Source organism: Phalacrocorax aristotelis, chromosome 11, assembly GCF_949628215.1.
Source record: "Phalacrocorax aristotelis chromosome 11, bGulAri2.1, whole genome shotgun sequence".
NCBI lineage: Eukaryota > Metazoa > Chordata > Aves > Suliformes > Phalacrocoracidae > Phalacrocorax > Phalacrocorax aristotelis.
The window spans coordinates 6,113,093-6,130,232 of NC_134286.1; positions in this window are offsets into that span (position 1 = coordinate 6,113,093).

Sequence of the window (17,140 nt, forward strand, 5' to 3'; positions counted from 1 at the left end):
AGTACTAGGGGTCTAAAAAACAGAATTTATGTATCTCTGGGGAAGGTAAAGCATTTCCAGAAACACCAAATAACTTCAAGAAGAAAAAAAACCCCAAAACTGCTTTTCACAACAGTTTGATCCAATGATCAATTTAAATCCAGTAGGAAGATGGGGACAAAGGTAATCATTCCCCCTCTTTCTGTGATTTGATTCCTGAACTGGGAACACCACCACCAGTGGCTGCACAGATCTATCGGTACTGCTGCTCTGGGGAGACGTGACAGTCCAGGATCACAGTATAACGGATAGAGTCTGAATGTCAAATCACACAGGGTTGCCTGTACAGTACACAGTCTGTATCACAGGATGTTGACTGATTAAAAATGAGCTAAGATTACTCAGAGGGTATGAGCTTAATGTAGCTGCACTGATTTTGGGCAGGTACAATCCTAAGCAAAGCATTAGAGCAGGTCGCATCAAATATTCTGTGGGATTCCCTAGAAAGATTTGTCTTGCAAATTTTTACTGAAGGTCCTGAACACTACATCAGTTGCACCTATGCTGATAACTTCATTATCACTAGGTGTAGCTTTTTAGATTCCTTAATTTTGAAGTCAACTTTGGGGCTGTATGGTGACTGTATTTAGCTATCAAAAATGTAGCATGTGTCAACTTGGAACTCAAAATTGTTGGATTAGGTTTGCTCTTGGTGTGTTAGAAAGCAAGAAATTTCCAGTTCTCTTCCAGACCTCTTCTGTTGTTACTGCTATGATTATCTGAAATGGTTTCACCCAGTTCATAAACAGCATTTTAACTAGTCTGGCTTAATTGAAAGTTGTAGCGTTGTCTCTGGCAATAGTTAGTAGATAAGCTTTTTTCATTTTAGAGGTGTTATTCTTGGCATTAGGAAATTCACAGTCAGATAGTTTTTTTTCCTTCTACTGAATATGCAGAATGTGACCCTTAGCACTGTCTTAAAGGCTCCCCGAAGAGGGAAGATGACACTAAATGGGAATTTATTTCAAAGCAAAATCGTATTGCTTGCAAGAGAAAATGAATAAAGTTGGGATTTCCTAGCAGAGAAGCCTTAAGACTCCTTAGCTTAAAATTATTCCTCTTTCCCATTCTAGTCCAATCTCTGAAGAACAGTAAAATGATCTGAAAAAACCTGCATAAATAATTGATTTCCTTTACCCTGGTTGTGGATTCTCTCTGAATAAAAATGGTCTTGTGGAGTACAGTATGTAAGGCTGGAAGAGCGAAGGATTTGGTCTTTTGTTTAATAAATGATGGTCTTTGGTTTTTCTAGTGTGCAACATAATTCTGGCTAACGGAAGTTCTTATACACCAATAAATGGTGTTTTTGATCCTGGGCTAATGATTTGAATTTGTATCACAATTTGCTTCTTCCAGATTTCATTTTTAGCTCATGCCATGGTTAGGTCTAGGCAGTTCTGCAAAACTAGAGACTACGGGCATAATTCAAGAAAATAGTTTTTTAATGAAGTGAGAGAACCATGTTAATAGTGCCTTTGCACAGTTCTGAAGGCCAGACAGGTAGGACCTGATTTTACCTCTACAGAAAGAACAAATAGAATTGCTTCTACGCGCTGTAGGTGCTATAGCACACAGTCCATGATAATGTGCATTCATGTACTTGATAGCTCACAACAAGAGTGGCTATTTCCACAGGTCTCTGCACCAGAAAAGAAATATCCTAAATAGTGTCAGGAAAAATTTTAACACACATCCTAGTTTTATTTTAATGGAATCGGGTCACAACTGTAACTCATGTACACCAAGGAAAGCCTTAATTTTACAGGGCTGGGAACAGAATAATGAGAATTAGCATTTTGTACAGTTTCGTAGTCTTCTGCTGCCTTTCTGCCAACTCGGATGGGTGACTGGTATTACCTCTGGTCCACCTGGAACTTGGGCCTGTCCAAAATACAAATCACAATATAAAATAATCAGCTCATGAAAAAGTTCAGGCTGAGATTTGTTTCTCATTTGTCACATCAAAAACAAGAAACCTTTTATTCAGGAAGCTGGAGAGTATTTGCCATTAATCCTGCTGATATGCAGGGAGAATAAATGAGGAATGTTTGTTGTTTGTGTGTTCATGTAGCATATTAATGATTTTGATAACAGCATGAGGATATTTGGCTACTGTCTAACATGTTAAATTAAATTGTTATGGCCTTAAGCCTGTTTTTGTCTGCCATTCTTCTAGTAAAGTTATAACAACATGTAACTGCTAGAAAAGTGGCAAACAAGATCAAGTGTAATTCAGACTATGATAAAAAATGTATTCTCTGTATGTAGTTTCATTAAATCTATTTAGTCTATTGGTTGACAAAAGCACACATTTGTTTTCTTTTTTTTGTGTGTGTGGTGTTTTTTTGTTTTTTTTTTTTTATCAGCAACCAACCTGCTTCATGGTCTGTGATATTTGTGTGACATATATGTGCAATAGTTGTTTCATGACATTAATTTTAAAAGGAAATAATTCAGCATATTAAGAAGAAGCTGTACAGAAAAAAGCAAGAAGTCAATTATCTTTTAAAAAAGGCATTTTTATTTAGGCTAATAGTTCTACAGAAGTTGAAAAATGTAACATGGACTAGATTTAACTCTGCTACTGTCATCAAAGATATTAATGTGTTCACTTTCTGACAAAATAAACTAAATGACACTCACTTGACTGATATTTACCATCATTCTGGTCCTACAGGAAGGACTATTCATGAGTAGTAGTTTGGAAAAACAAATATGTACCCCTCATCTTGAAAAGACATGTTATTGAAAAAGACTTATGAACTGCCATATTGATGCAAACTACAGAGCCGTCTCCTGAGCTATTAGGGGTGGCTAGAAAATGCTAAGTTTGTTTTGTCAGTTATTCAGACCGATTTCCTGCTGCTGAGTGATTGACTACAATTGTTACAATGCAACACCCTCACATGGAAGTTTCACCAATGATATGTGAGAGCAGAAAATCTGGTTTCTCATCTATTCAAAGTCAGTCTTTGCTTTGAAGGACTTATGTGCACAATAGACTAATATTTCTTTTTGTATTGTTACATTTCTTCATCCTGTAGCTTACAAAACAAAATCCCAAATCAATTGATATTTTGTGTGTGTTGAGGATAACCCACTCTTTCTCCAGTTAGCTTATTCAAGAATCTCATCTTGATTTTTGCAGTTAGGAAACATACATATAATCTGATGGTCAGAGAAAGGCAGACCTGGAGGCGGGCAGAACTGTTTTCAAGGTTAGAAGAGAACAAATAGCTGATGTATGTTAGACACACCATATTTAATAAATGTAGATGTAATTTGCAGCTGCAGGTCAACGCAAAAAGAGCAAGATGTGAAAGCATGTTAGAAAACCGAAAGGCAGCAGGTGAATAGAAAGGTAAGGAAGGAGAGAAGGAAAAACAACCCCTCAACATCAGCATCATATTCCTCAGGCAAAGGACTTAAGATGCTGATGAAATGCCGCACTCCAACTCCTCCAGCTCCCTCCAACCAGACCGAAGTCATCAACATTAAAACACCCAAAAGGAAGTGGAAGGGTGACTGTAACACCAGAAAAAAAGGGTAGAAACTTAGAAGCTTGCATATAACAATGCTACAGAGTGTCCAGGGTCAGCCAGTGCCCATCGGTTGTGATCCCAAGCCTTCACACTCCTACACAGCATCCTGTTTCCCCACTTCTTAACACCTCTGCTATCGTACCAGGCCTGTATTTCTCTGCATGAAATCATTATGCCGCAGTCATAAATATCTCATAGCACACAATAACTAAACTACTTGTTACTATTATCTATATAAAAAGAAAGGCTCTACCATGCAAAGATTACCAAAAGAAATCATGTAGGCACTGGGTCTTTAGAAAAACTGCTATTGTAGTCAAATCAATTAAAAACAGACCTCTGGGCAGTTCACATAAAGCTTGGACAGAGTCTGACCTGCCTCAGTCCTAACACCTTGCAAACTTGGGACAAAGGTTGTGGCTTGTTATTAGCAATGGCAATTTTGTACTCCTGCAAAAATATTATTTCTTTTCAGTCATAGTGTGAAGGTTACAGTTTTTAAGCTTGAAGGCTTGTAAGCATGCGGAAGTGAATGAAATGTTCATTTTGGTGCTGCTGATTCTGGAACAACACTTTTAGCATCCGTGAGTAGAAAATTAGGAGTTTATTTAAGATAATGAGCCTTATAGCACTTTCATCATGTAAATGCAACAGCTAGAGACACACTCAAATCAAGATAATTAAATTTTATTGCATTAACTTTTAAAATTCTTTTAATGGCATTAATGCCAGTAGATGCATTTTTCAAAACTCTGAGTGAAAGACAACAACAACCAATGAATTGCATAGGTCTTCAGTTTATCTTCTGCTCCTGAGCATTTTCATACAGGAATAAGCAGCTCATGAAGCAGATCTGGTATAAAAAACAAACTAGCACTGTAGTTTGGGGGATGATTTCCCCTCCTAGCCACCACATCCCCATAGCATCTCTTTCAGCTTGGTTCTCTCAGGATGAAGGCTCGTAGACCATCGTGATGATGTTGCCTTTATGTGCAGAGCTGTATGTTTTTTGTGTAAGACAGCAAATTTTCACTTGCATTTTTCAGTGATACTCGGTGGATAACAAATACGGTGTCCTTCTAATCAGAAGGAAGTGACATAGTGAAGATACTGCTTGGTAATATTCTGAACTTAGTTAAATTTATGTAGCTGTAAGTATGCATAATGACAGTTGACATATTTATGCCATACTTGTAATGTCAACTTTGTTGTTTCTGACCCCATTTACAGATTAGCTTTATGCTCAAGTCTCTTGGATGGGCAGCTAAAGAGAGCCAGCAGAGGCATGTCAGTCTGTGCTCTATGCTTTGTATTTTACAAAAAACAATTCCATGGAAAATACACAGAGCAGTGGATGCTTGAACATGGGATCCTCCCATTTCTTTTGTAGTCATTAGCCTTCAATGCCATACTTAAATGAGCCTATATTTAGCTCAATTAATTTTTTCGCCTTAAACTGAAATAAAAATCACTTCAACAGGAAGATTAAATTCTTTCTTGTGCTCTGTAAAATTTCTAAAATGCCTTAGATAGTGGACTGAGGTGCCTGAAAGTTTCGTTCCAGAGGCCTCTCTTCCACAAAGGGAGTAATCCCACTGTCTCCAATGTAAAACATGGGAAGAGACATCTCCGAAGGGCATCCCCATTAAATGTTGCTCAGCTGGCAGAGAACACTGAAGTTGAGGGGATGTTACCAATATCTCTGAATTATCTAAAAAGTGCAAGTTATTAGCTCAGAAGAAATTGCATCTGATGCTTAGAAATCTAAGTCTTATTCAAGGTTAACTGTACATGCCACCGATAAAGTTCTCTCCATGTATTAAAGGTACGAGTGCCACCAAGTAGAGAAAAAGATTAATAAGGTCTGTTCAGTTCCCACCTGTTCTTCTATAGATCAATCTGTCATTGCTTCCTTTGATTTTACTGCAACAAAACATAACTTTAGACTTGAATATAAATCTGACTTGCAAAGTTTACCCATTGGAACATAAGATATGAGATTACAAAAGAGAAAGTCATATAGCAGAGCGCTTTCTTTACTGAAGCAAATCCTTTTTCGCTCCTTAGAGAGGGAGATAGTATAATGTGGAAAGATTGCGTTTCTCACATTCTGGAAGAACAGTTTATTCGTTGTTCTGACAGCATTTATTTGGATCTTGAAGAAATAGGTTATAGGAAGTATGGGGAAAACATTATATTTGCCATGAATTACCCTCCTTGGAAGTCTGTGATATGGAATAGTTTCAGTCAGTCACTGTCTTTTGAAGAATGTTTCTGGCATCAGATTTTTATTTTGAGAGCTAAGAGTAGTTTCATCAGAAAAACTCAGCACCCCTGCCCCAAACCAAACCAAACCAAACAACCCTGGGAAAATCTATAACCGATAAGAAAATCCTGGCTGGAGATACAAGCAAACAAATTATTGGTAGCTGTAACATTCTAGAAGTACAGAAATATAGGATATTTTAGGTTGGAAGGGGCCTTTGGGCATCATCTGGTCTACCCCTCAAACATATGCCTTAGTTTTGTGAGGTTGCTCAACACTTTTTTGAGTTTTGAATATCTCCAATGGAGATTTCATAGCCTTTCTGGGCTCTTGTTCCAATGTCTGACCACCTTCAGCATGAAGAAATTTTTGCTTACCTCTAATAAAAACTTTCTTTTGCTACAACTTATGTCTATTGCCTCTAGTCTTGTGCATCTCAGAGAAAAGTCTGGCTCCATCTTCCCTATGAAACACTCACTAAGTAACTTAAAACAGATGTTAGATCTCTCATTAAAAAAAAGTTGGCAAGGTACTGATAGCCAAAAACTGGGCAAAGTGTGGTCCAACAAATGCCATGTAAAAGAAAATAATCACTTTTCTTGACCTGCCAGCTGTGCTTTTGTAAATGAGGCATAATACGAAGTTTGTGTTCATTGCCACAAGGATACACTGCTGTATCATTTTCATCTTTCCCACCAGGACACACAGATTCTTTTCTGCAGAGCTGCTTACTGGCCAGCTGATGCCCTCCCAGTACTGTTGCATGGGGCTGTGATGTCCCAAGGATGTGTCTTGCATTTGCCCTTGTTGAGATGCTTCTGTCAGTTAATTTCTTTCAGTGTTTTGGGATCCCTCTGGCCAGTTTGTTGTCACCTGTAAGGTTGCACAGGGTGCCTTCCACCTGCCATCCAGGGAGGCAGCGATGTGAAACATGAGGGGCTGTGCTAACTGGCTCTCAGTAATGCCACTTTTAATCAGCTGCCAGGCAGACTTCAAACAGTTGATGCACTTGAGGTTCTGAATTTTGCTCTTACTTTATTTTTAGAGTAATTTCTTCATCTATTTAAGGAATTGCAGAAATTAGCTATCATTTCATCACTTGTTATGTACAATAATAAAATTAGTTCTTCACAGAACTCATTGAGAGTACAGCTAAAATAAGTGTTGCATACAGAGTATGTCCTGATTATCTACCTGTGAATATTCTGATGAGGCTGTATAGAGCTATATAGGTAAAATCTGTCATGTTCATTTAAATCACAAATAACACAATGACATTTTAGAAACCGGGACAGAAAAGAAGACATGTTGTACCTTCTCATCTGAAATTTCTAAGGTGGCTGACAGTCCTTATGGTACTGTAGTGCCCTCAAACTTGCTTTGGGAGTCTGAGGCCAAAGCAATCCATACTTTTCACTGTCTATATACGTTAGTTGGCTGACAGCTCCCAGAAGCTTAGGTGACCCAGACTATCATAAATTTTTATCTCAGTTCTAGGCTTTGGCCATAACCATCTTTGTCTGAAAATCCTAAAATCAGAAACTTTTAAATGTTTGATACAGATACGTCAGTTTCTGGTGTTAAAAATAATGAAAAAAAAGAATATTTAGATGTATTAGAAATGGTGTGCTTTCACTCTGCTTTCTACCACCTCATATATCAGTGTTTCCTACAGGAATGCAGTAGAGTGTAAAAAAGAGGTCTGACCATGCAGAAGTTGAAACATGTTGTAATGAGATGGCAACACATTCAAGATAGCAAACGTTTGTAATAAACAACCTTTGCTTTATTTATCACTACTCTGGGATATCTAGACACAGACGCCAGTCTTGAAACAGGACCATAAAAGTGAAGCCAAACACATTCAGAAAACCTTCTCCTGATAAGCACAATCTCACAAAGGTTTTTGCATGAGTAAAACGAATGTACTTGATTGAATGGTACCAAACAGTAGATAGGAAAGCTTAGCAACAGATTATCAGCACTTTGGGGGAAAAACTCCAGCTATGTCAGGAAAGGAGTTGCTGAGGTATGTTTGGCAGTAAAAACAATTTACTTTTTCTTAACCAGTATTCCTGAACATACCTAGATGAATACGCTTTTATGGCTCTGGTAAGCCACACAGTTATGTCAGTCTCATTGAAGGATGTAGACCGTCTTAATTATAAAATTCCAGAAAGAAAACTACACAGAAGCAAAATTCCTTAAAGCCGCTGGCAATCCAGACAAGGATATCATTGCATTATTCTGTAATCACAAGTTGATCTCATCAAGTGATTTAATATACCGTGTATTAGATTCCATTCTTAATGTATCTAATTCAATCAGGTGATGTTTCTGGTTTGAAAGGTGATGCATCTTGATTGAAGTGAGGTGCTGGCTGCTGTGGAAGCTGCATCTGAAGTGGCACTGGAAGTGGCTGATTCGCTGAATGTTACGTAAGAGTCAGGAAATGGCATCACAAATGTAATGTAACATGTCATTTAGAGTATAGTCCACTGCATGGGCTTTTTTTCCCTTCACTTCAGTATGAAATTGCACATGTTTACAGTACGATAGTTTATTTTCTGTCTGAATTTTATCATTTACATGTTTTGAAAACAGAGACAGATAAAAGTACCATTAAAATAATCAGGTCATGAAAACGCTGCTATGTTTGGGTGTACAACACACAATCTGCTTTAATAACAAACAAAAATGACTACGTCTGGTGAGAGACATAGTGGAAATATTTGGAGTTAAGAGGAGAACTCACACCGTTGACAACCACCTTGGATTTGAAGGCTTTGCCAAATTTGTTCTGCTAAGGTAGCAAAAAATTTGAGAAAATATCTTTGCAGATGATCCATAAAATTTAATAAATTTTAAAATCTGAATGACAGATAAGTCAAGCTCACTTAAGCATCAGCCTCAATCTCCCTGTGAATCTTAACATACAATTTTCATGGAAAGATGAGAGAGGCTGGGGGCCAAAGACATAAATAAACTTTGGCACATAGGGAGAAAATAGACAAAAATCATAAATATTACAGTAATATGAGCCAGAGGTAGGCTGCTGTATTTCAGGTTCACAATTTTCTGACATTTTAAGCAAATGTAGTGCAATTGCTACAGATGTAATATGGCAAGAAAGTGCTGGGTTTCTTAAACCAGAAAATGAAAAAGAATGTTTTTCCCATTATTACTGGGATGTTTTTAGAAAACATGTGTCTGAAAAATATCTCTGTTTTTTGTTTTATTTGACTTATTAATCATACTCAGAAAAGGCAGAGGCAATAAGGCTTGAAGAAGCTGTGCCATTCATCCAAGGTCTGTACACTCCATGTTATCTTCAAGTCCTATTGACACTGAGTATCTTCTGCAAGACTAGTAAGGGCAATAAGAAATATATTCCTGTCCTGATTCTGTCTCCTGTTGTAAGTGGATCCACAATGTGACTGAGCAGTTTTTCCCAAGGGATCATAATAGGCAATAACCTGAAAAAGAGAATGCAGCCCCAAGGATTTTCCTTCTCTACTTCAGGGTTACTCTTCATACCATAAAACATAACATTACTGGAATAACACCAAAAGAATGAATCTGCATCTGCAATATAAATATAGCTACACAAAGGCAAGAAGTGTAATTTCTGTGTTATCATACATGTTCCATCTCATGTATTCACAAGATTTCTCAGTTCTGTAAGTTTAAGCCTGAGAAGATGAGTTTTAACCTCTGCTGCAACTAAATCAAGCATAGAAGGTTCCACCAAAATTGCTTTTTCTTAACCTTTTTTTTTTACTTTACTTTTTTTTTGTACAAATAATAAAATGTCTTCCTAATGTAACCAGTTTTATTACATTCTTGAACTGAGACAGATAATCACCTTTGATTTGGTTAAGTTAAACTAAGAAATTCCAACTGGAAAGCACTGGACTGGACATTTCACAGGGCAAGTTTAAACGAACACAAATATTTTTCAGTACTAATGACCTGAAGGGGTTTTGTTTTTACAGTTATGGAAATAATTTCCCTAATGTTTTCTACAAAAAAGTTAATGTCAAGGATATATTTAGCAGTATGTAAACTGGCATAATACAGAGCAACAAAAGCAACCAACAATGCCAGTGAAGTTCTGTTCTTAAACTTCAAACCTAAAATCTTTTAGACCTCTGTGTGTTAAGTGCTCTGCATACATAGTAGGGTAAGATAACATTAATTCCATTAATTCAATCGTACTACTATGAAATAATTTTTAAATTAATGAAGATTAATTCTTAAATGAATGAACCTCTGTTTTTTAATTTTCAGACACATTTTTGTTTTATTTTAATTATTAAATTTCTTACAGATAACTCAGATGGAAAAAAATAATACAAATATTGTGTCTTCTGCAATCTTATTTTATACAAAATATTTAGTTCAAATAAGTGGACTGTTTAAAATTAATGGGGTACTTCCACAGTTCAAGTAACTTTGCCACTTTCCAGATGAAACAGCCAATGTGCAACTTAGGAATGTGACAGTAAGTCAGTCGGTCACAAAGACACTCACAGGGTCGTTATAAAAAAGACACTCAGAGCATGTACTTAGGATCTCTGCAGGCCTTTACAACACTGAGTGAACCTTTTGCTGCCACGTTCACAAAATTATTGCTACATGAATGCACTAGGCAAGAGCTACGTTTGGAATAGATACATGAAAAGCACTCCTGATTGTACTGCACTTATACCCAAGGGAAAAAATACCTTTTTACTAAAATAATACAGTCTGTGCATACCAATCAGCCAAATCTGATCCACTAAAAACTATTTGATCTGGCTTCCAGGAAAGCTAGTCAATGAAGTTAGGTCTTAGCTAACTAATAGGCCAGCAGGTTCATTTATAACTAGATAAGGAATATGAAGTTGCTGTATTTTCAATTTACTCGTGTTTGTTCTTAATTGTGGTATAGTTCAACTTATTTGTGTGCTGTCATTGAGACCAGCAGTAAAAAGCAAGGATTACGGTATGGGACAAAGTGGCATCCTAACAATTATACTGCTTGTTTCTACTATTAGAAGGATTTGCATCGTAACTAAAGATTTGTTTGTGTTTTCAAGTAAGGAAAAAATAAATTATGTCTGCAGCAGACACTTCTACCCCCACAGCCAGTGTAGGTCTCCTAGCCCATTACCTAAGCTCACATGGATAACTGAGAGTCTTAGCCAAATAAAAAGAAAGTTCTTTGAGTTCCTTTTCTTTACATGAAGGAATAAGCAAGTAAAAAGGTTCTTAGTTATGCATGTTTCAGTAGATATCATGTTATTAAACAGTGTGAATGCAAACTGAAAACTTGATATTTTGCTGAGGCAATCATAGGGTGTAAGGTGAAGAAAATCTGGCAGTGAAGTCAGATAGGAGTGAAATTTTTTTATGATTCATCTTTCACACATTTAGCTTGAAAGAGTGGCTCTGAATAATTCTGCTTTGGAATGAAGTGGCCTACCAAAGCCAAACAACGTGAGAGACTTGGACTGAAAACATACCATCAAGCCTGGATCATGCCTATAGTGTCCATGACCAGCAAACCTGCCTGGAAATGTGTGTTTCTGCAAGTGCTTTCCTGAAAAAGAGCAACTTAATTTGGTTGCGCTGCAGGATTATCTGATTTTGAGGGTGCTTAGACATTGATTCCTCAAACCCAAATTATTTTAAACAAAAGATCGCAGGTGTTTACTAGTTCATGAGATAACTATTAGCCCTGATTTAGATTTGAAATTACTATAGATTTCTTACATTTTCAACCTTCTCTGCCTCTCCAGGAAGTTACCAAAAATAATGAAATGATGACTCAGGAAAAATCACATTCATTAACATCTGTACTTGTCCAGGATTTAAGTCTTGACCACAAACCCTTGCAGTTATAAAATACTTCCTGTCTTCTCTGACATGGTTAAAAGAATGGTATATTGTTTCTCAGCCACATTTCTGAGGGTAAGAAGGGCATTGTCCTCGCCTGCTGGTATAAACCTGTGATAACAGATGAGTAGGACTTAACTTCAGAATGACAAGGTTTAAAAAAAAATAAAATGCTAGCTAACAAATCTGTTAGGCCAGACCTTCATGATGAACTCCCACAGGTCTCCATTTCTGAAAGTGTTCCTCTTATCGGGTGTGTGTATCCTCATGTTTAGTACAAAATAAACCTCATGTGTGCAAACAAGGTCATTAAAATTGCAAGAGCCTGTAGCACATTTGTAACAGCCTGCCCAAAGGTTAACATTTATAGTTTTGCACTGCCAACATCCTGCTTTTATGGGGCATATTTATATGCTAAATTGCCTATTATGTTAAGCTGTAAGTTCCCATTTAGCAGCATCAGGAATAAGATTTGACTCTAAGTGTTTAGATTTTATTAGTGCTATGCTAGTCTTCTTAACAGCTAGAACTTCCCACAGGCTGAAAATTTGCCGCATCCTCTACAGTTCTTGTGTACAAGATGTGTTTAGCTGAGGATAAGGATCATGGGAAGAAATGTAAGACACTGCTCACTGATTGGAAAAAGGTGCCTTACTGCATCTCACCTCTAAGCAAGTCCTAAATGTCATGTTTAAGAAATGATTGCATCTAAAAGAATATCAGTAATGTCCCCTTCTTGAGTTAACAAGACCAAAAAGGTCAGATGAAAATATTCCAAGAAGGGTGTTTTTATTGGTAAGTAAATATGTCTAGTTGCTTGGCTTTTGCTGTAGATTACTTCCCAATGAACCTAACAGAATGAAGAGTGATATACCAGCCGCATAAACTGAAATGGCAAATTTTAGCTGTAACGCAGTTCTCAAAGGTAAGAGAAATTTATTTGCTAATGAAATTCTGTATCTCACAGTCTTCCTTTGCTAACAAGTACTTCTCAGGAGATCCTGGGACTAGGAGAGTTCCCAATATCACAAAAGCCTTTAATTTCTAGGTCACCAGTTTGTCAGAGCAGGGGCCTGATTTTAGATGTTACTTTAGAAACATCCATAAATTCTTGCTCTCCTTAGTAGTGACTGAAGTCTGTCAGCGGTGACTGACTATTGAAAGCGACTTGACAAAAATAACAGAAGCTCAAGTCTTTAGCTTAGGCTTTCCTGCAATTTGAAAAAAAAAAACCTAAGAAATTTCTTTTTGAATGTTTCTGTCAAAAAAAGAGAATGTGAGAACATTAAGATGCTACTCTTAAGCTTCTTCTAGCATGCTGGAAAACAGCATTGAAGAGAGATGGGCTTCAGAAGCTGACCAGACTGGTTTTGCAGACTTATTTAAGCTCACATAGTGGGTGTAAGAGTGATGCTCTGTGTTTGTAGATCATCAAAGAGCTTTGGAAACATAAGCCATTTAAAACTATTATTGTTATAATTATTAGACTGCAACTAGCTATTTGCCCCAACCATAGGTGGAAAACACAAAAATAGTTGTTCATACAGGAAAAGAGACATTTGCCGTGTGAGAATCACACATGTATTTTGATAAAACAGGAAGTTCTTGGTGGCAAATAAGAGTGATAAAAGTAACGTAAAATCTCTCAGCACAATCCATAGCTGAGCAGGGCTACCTCAATTGCTGATTAAATAGGATTGCAGAGAGTTTTGAGTGCCCTCTGCAGAGTGGGAGTGGGGAAAGTGCTTTCCGTGTAAAATACAATATCATTTCCAAGAGAGAGGTCCCACATGAAAGCTCTGAGGTCTCTGTAGGAATCTGTCTGACTGAACATGCTGACTTTGCTGCCAGTAAAGGCTGCAACCCATAGCAAATGCAGACAGTGCTTTACCTATTAAGACAATCTGTAGGGGAGAGACTTGAGGAAAGTAGCTCAGAAAGTTTTTTTAAAAATTGACCTATTTAAAGTTACATTTTTCAAATAATTTAAGGAGAAGACTCAGTTAATGCTACTTAATCAAAGTTCTCTGCAAGTAACTTAAAGGTGACAGGTCAGCAAAGACAAGCTTATTTAAAGACTTTATTTTAAGATTTAAAATGCTAAGAGTCTTACCAGGTCTAATCTGCTAAGAATTATAATAAAGTGTAAGAGAAGTTCAAACCTTATTTATTTCAAGATCAGATTTATTATTTTTTGAAGACCTTGCAGGCAAAGAAATAGACAGGAATTAACACAGCAACTATTTCTCTAAAAGCATACAGCCTATCTGCACTGGTGGTTGGATGATGACTGGTCACTTCTGTTGTCCAGAATGTTTGGAATTTCTGGTTGATAGTTCTCTATAGTCTAAACGGGTTTCCGCAATTGTTTACTTTCAAAGTTGGATTTTTTAATCTAGACATGACACGACATAACATCTGTAAATATGCTGCAACACTGTGCCGACTCCAAGTTCTTCTTGGTTGTAAACTTTTTTTTTTTACATAGCTGTTGCTGTAGTTTGAAATGAAAATGCTGACCTTAACAAGCACTATCATTATTATACCTTCAAGGGACTTATACACACTCTCATTCACACTGATATGCTATATCTGAACAGCTTGGTGTTCTGGGCCTATTATTTTGCTAAAGTCTCTGAAAGAAAGGGGCTATGCGTTGCCCTGTGTTGCTTCCTTCAAATACATTTCATAATAAACCACTGCACAGTAGGATTTGGATTTCAAGTTAGTAATTGGACTGGTATTTTAATTAGAAATGAGCACACAGAACTTTACTTTTCCTATGTCAGAGTTACGTGGTGAATATGTAATTGAGGAACAAAGCCTAAGTGATTCTCTACTTTTTATTAGGATAAGAAAAAGTGGGGGCTATCTGGTGAAGGCATTACAGACTCCTGGAAGGAGAAGGAGTTCATTGCCGTTACATGATGCTCACAGCTGAGAAAGCAGAAAACATCAGCTAATGAAATGGAGTGAACCACAAGTTCAAAAGTCTAAAGACAACTTGACATAACCTCTGATACATTACTAGCCTAAATCCAAAATATAACTCAGCCTTGCAGTTGGGTCTGTCAGAGTGGCAGGATCTGAATGCCCTTTTTACATCTGAACACTAATTGAATTACAACAAGCTCAATAAAGGAAGAGCAGAGTTCTGAGAGAGGGGGGAAAGATTGTACCATTGTGCAGTCTCTCAGTCAGTGCTATCCCAGCAAAAAATAATCAAGGACACGTTTTAGATCCATTTGAAGATTTGTGAGGCATATGTGTCAAGCATATTAAGAACAAAGCAGCAAATCCAGGCAGCTTTTAAATACCAAATGATGTGCTTTAATTTAGAATGAAGCAATCAGTGTTTGGAGAATGCTCTTAATAACACTATCTCTCCTTCTGGAAATTACCTATTCAGTGCAGGAAATTTCTGTTTGATTATTTCTACAGGTAAACATTGTATTTATTACATTCAGAAAACAACAGGAATTTACATAGCTGAGCCTACACATACTCTTGCAGCATTTTCCTTCTCCTTTATATTTATAATACACATGAATTATATATGGAGACAGCCATGCTTTGTTTAAACTGCTGCACTAAGTACTCCTTGACAGCAGTAAATCAATGATTTGCTTTCTTATACATTTGAATGAATGGAATAACTGGAATAAACAATTAATCTGATGGAACTCTCTGCAGCTAAGTAGAACTAAAAGAATAATACTGTTCCTTTGGTCATACATTTGTCACTTGTTTATAATCACATATTATTGACTTTGCGTATTATTTTTCTAATTATTTGATTCTCAAAGCTATTTTGAGTAACTTAGCATTCACATAAACTGATGTCTGAAAAAATCGCTGAGAAAATGCCTTTCTCAATCCCCAACTAATAAGATCAGCTTTGGAAGCTATTAACCAGATTCCAGTTTCTATTTTTGATACCTAATTAACTCTAATGCTGGTGCTACAGGGACACTCAGACACTTAATGTGTTAATATTTTCTTAAAAGAATGCCAGTATTTGTAAAAAATATATACACATGTATACATGTATATGAGATACTAAACATATATAAATGTATAAAAAATACTAAAATGCCAATGACTACTTGCTTATTAACTTTAAAGACCAGCATGAGGTCCAGTTGGTCTATAAGGCTGTTTGGAGGCATCAGGAGACAATAAGTGAGTGAAATTGTTCAGAAAAGCTTTCGTTAGACTTCTGCTACCTGTTGCCCTGAAGGTGTCATGGATGCTGTTAAATTAATGGAGGAAACAAGAATGTCTATACATTGACATTCTGTGGACAAGCATGAAACATTAGATAATAAACTCACAGAGCTTGTTCCATTTTTTGTCTCCTCATTTTAGAAATGGAGGAATTTGAATCACTTATGTGAGAGAAAGAAATGCTTGGTGGAACATTCCTGTTCCTGTTTTGCTGTCTTCCTTGCTAAGCGAAATCAAGGAACAAGGAAAATTGTCTCTTTAGGACTATTACCTGCCGTGCTTGCTGAAGCTCATGGATTTTTTCATTATGTGCAGATATGCTGGATAAGTTCTGGAAAAATGCTGATTACGATTGGCCTTGCACATACCCAGACCTGATTGTTGCCTACCCAGACTTTAAACAGACTCAGTTAATGTCCTATACAAACTCTCTGCTGTAGTTTAAGGACTGCAACAGGCAATGAAGACAAGTGGACCTTATAGCTAGGGAGAAAAAATTAGGTATTTATCCCCCACGAAGCTTCTGCTTTCTCCAATCTAACCTATATTCTTACATTAAAAATGTTAATCATAACTTATGCGACCACATAACCGAGGTCAATGCATGAAAGACATTCTTGCCTCCTGTTTGAGGTGGACAGTGACCAAATCTGTTTGGTTCAGGGTGAGTCCAAAGGCATGAGGTTGCCTTTGGGACACAAGTGGCTTAATTGATAGCAGTGAAAAACATTTTTCTTTGCTTTCTGCCAACCTTGTGAAAGGATTCTCTACAGTTTGTGTGCAGCCAGTGGCATTGATGTTTAAATGATCAAAATCTTGGCTTTGAACAGTTTTGTCTTGACGCCCGGCTAATTTCTTATACTTTTTAAAAAATGAAACCAAGTTATTGTATAGCTGCTGAAGAAAGGCAAAACAAGCTCCTGTGGATGGACACACATGTTAAAAAAATAAAAGTCCCGGAGTCATTATAATGTTTAGAAATGTGTTAGACTTCTCTGCAAGGAGAAGTTGCAGTGCATGGTAATTGAAAAATAACCTAACTAAAAGCCTGATTCTGCTTTTTAAGTTTCCATGACTAAATGGAAGGTAAGGCTGCCTTCTAGGAGATTCTGGGTCTCCATCTTGAGTAGCTGAAGTCATTTGGCATCAAGAGAACACCATACTCCCCATACTCATTGCAGTTATC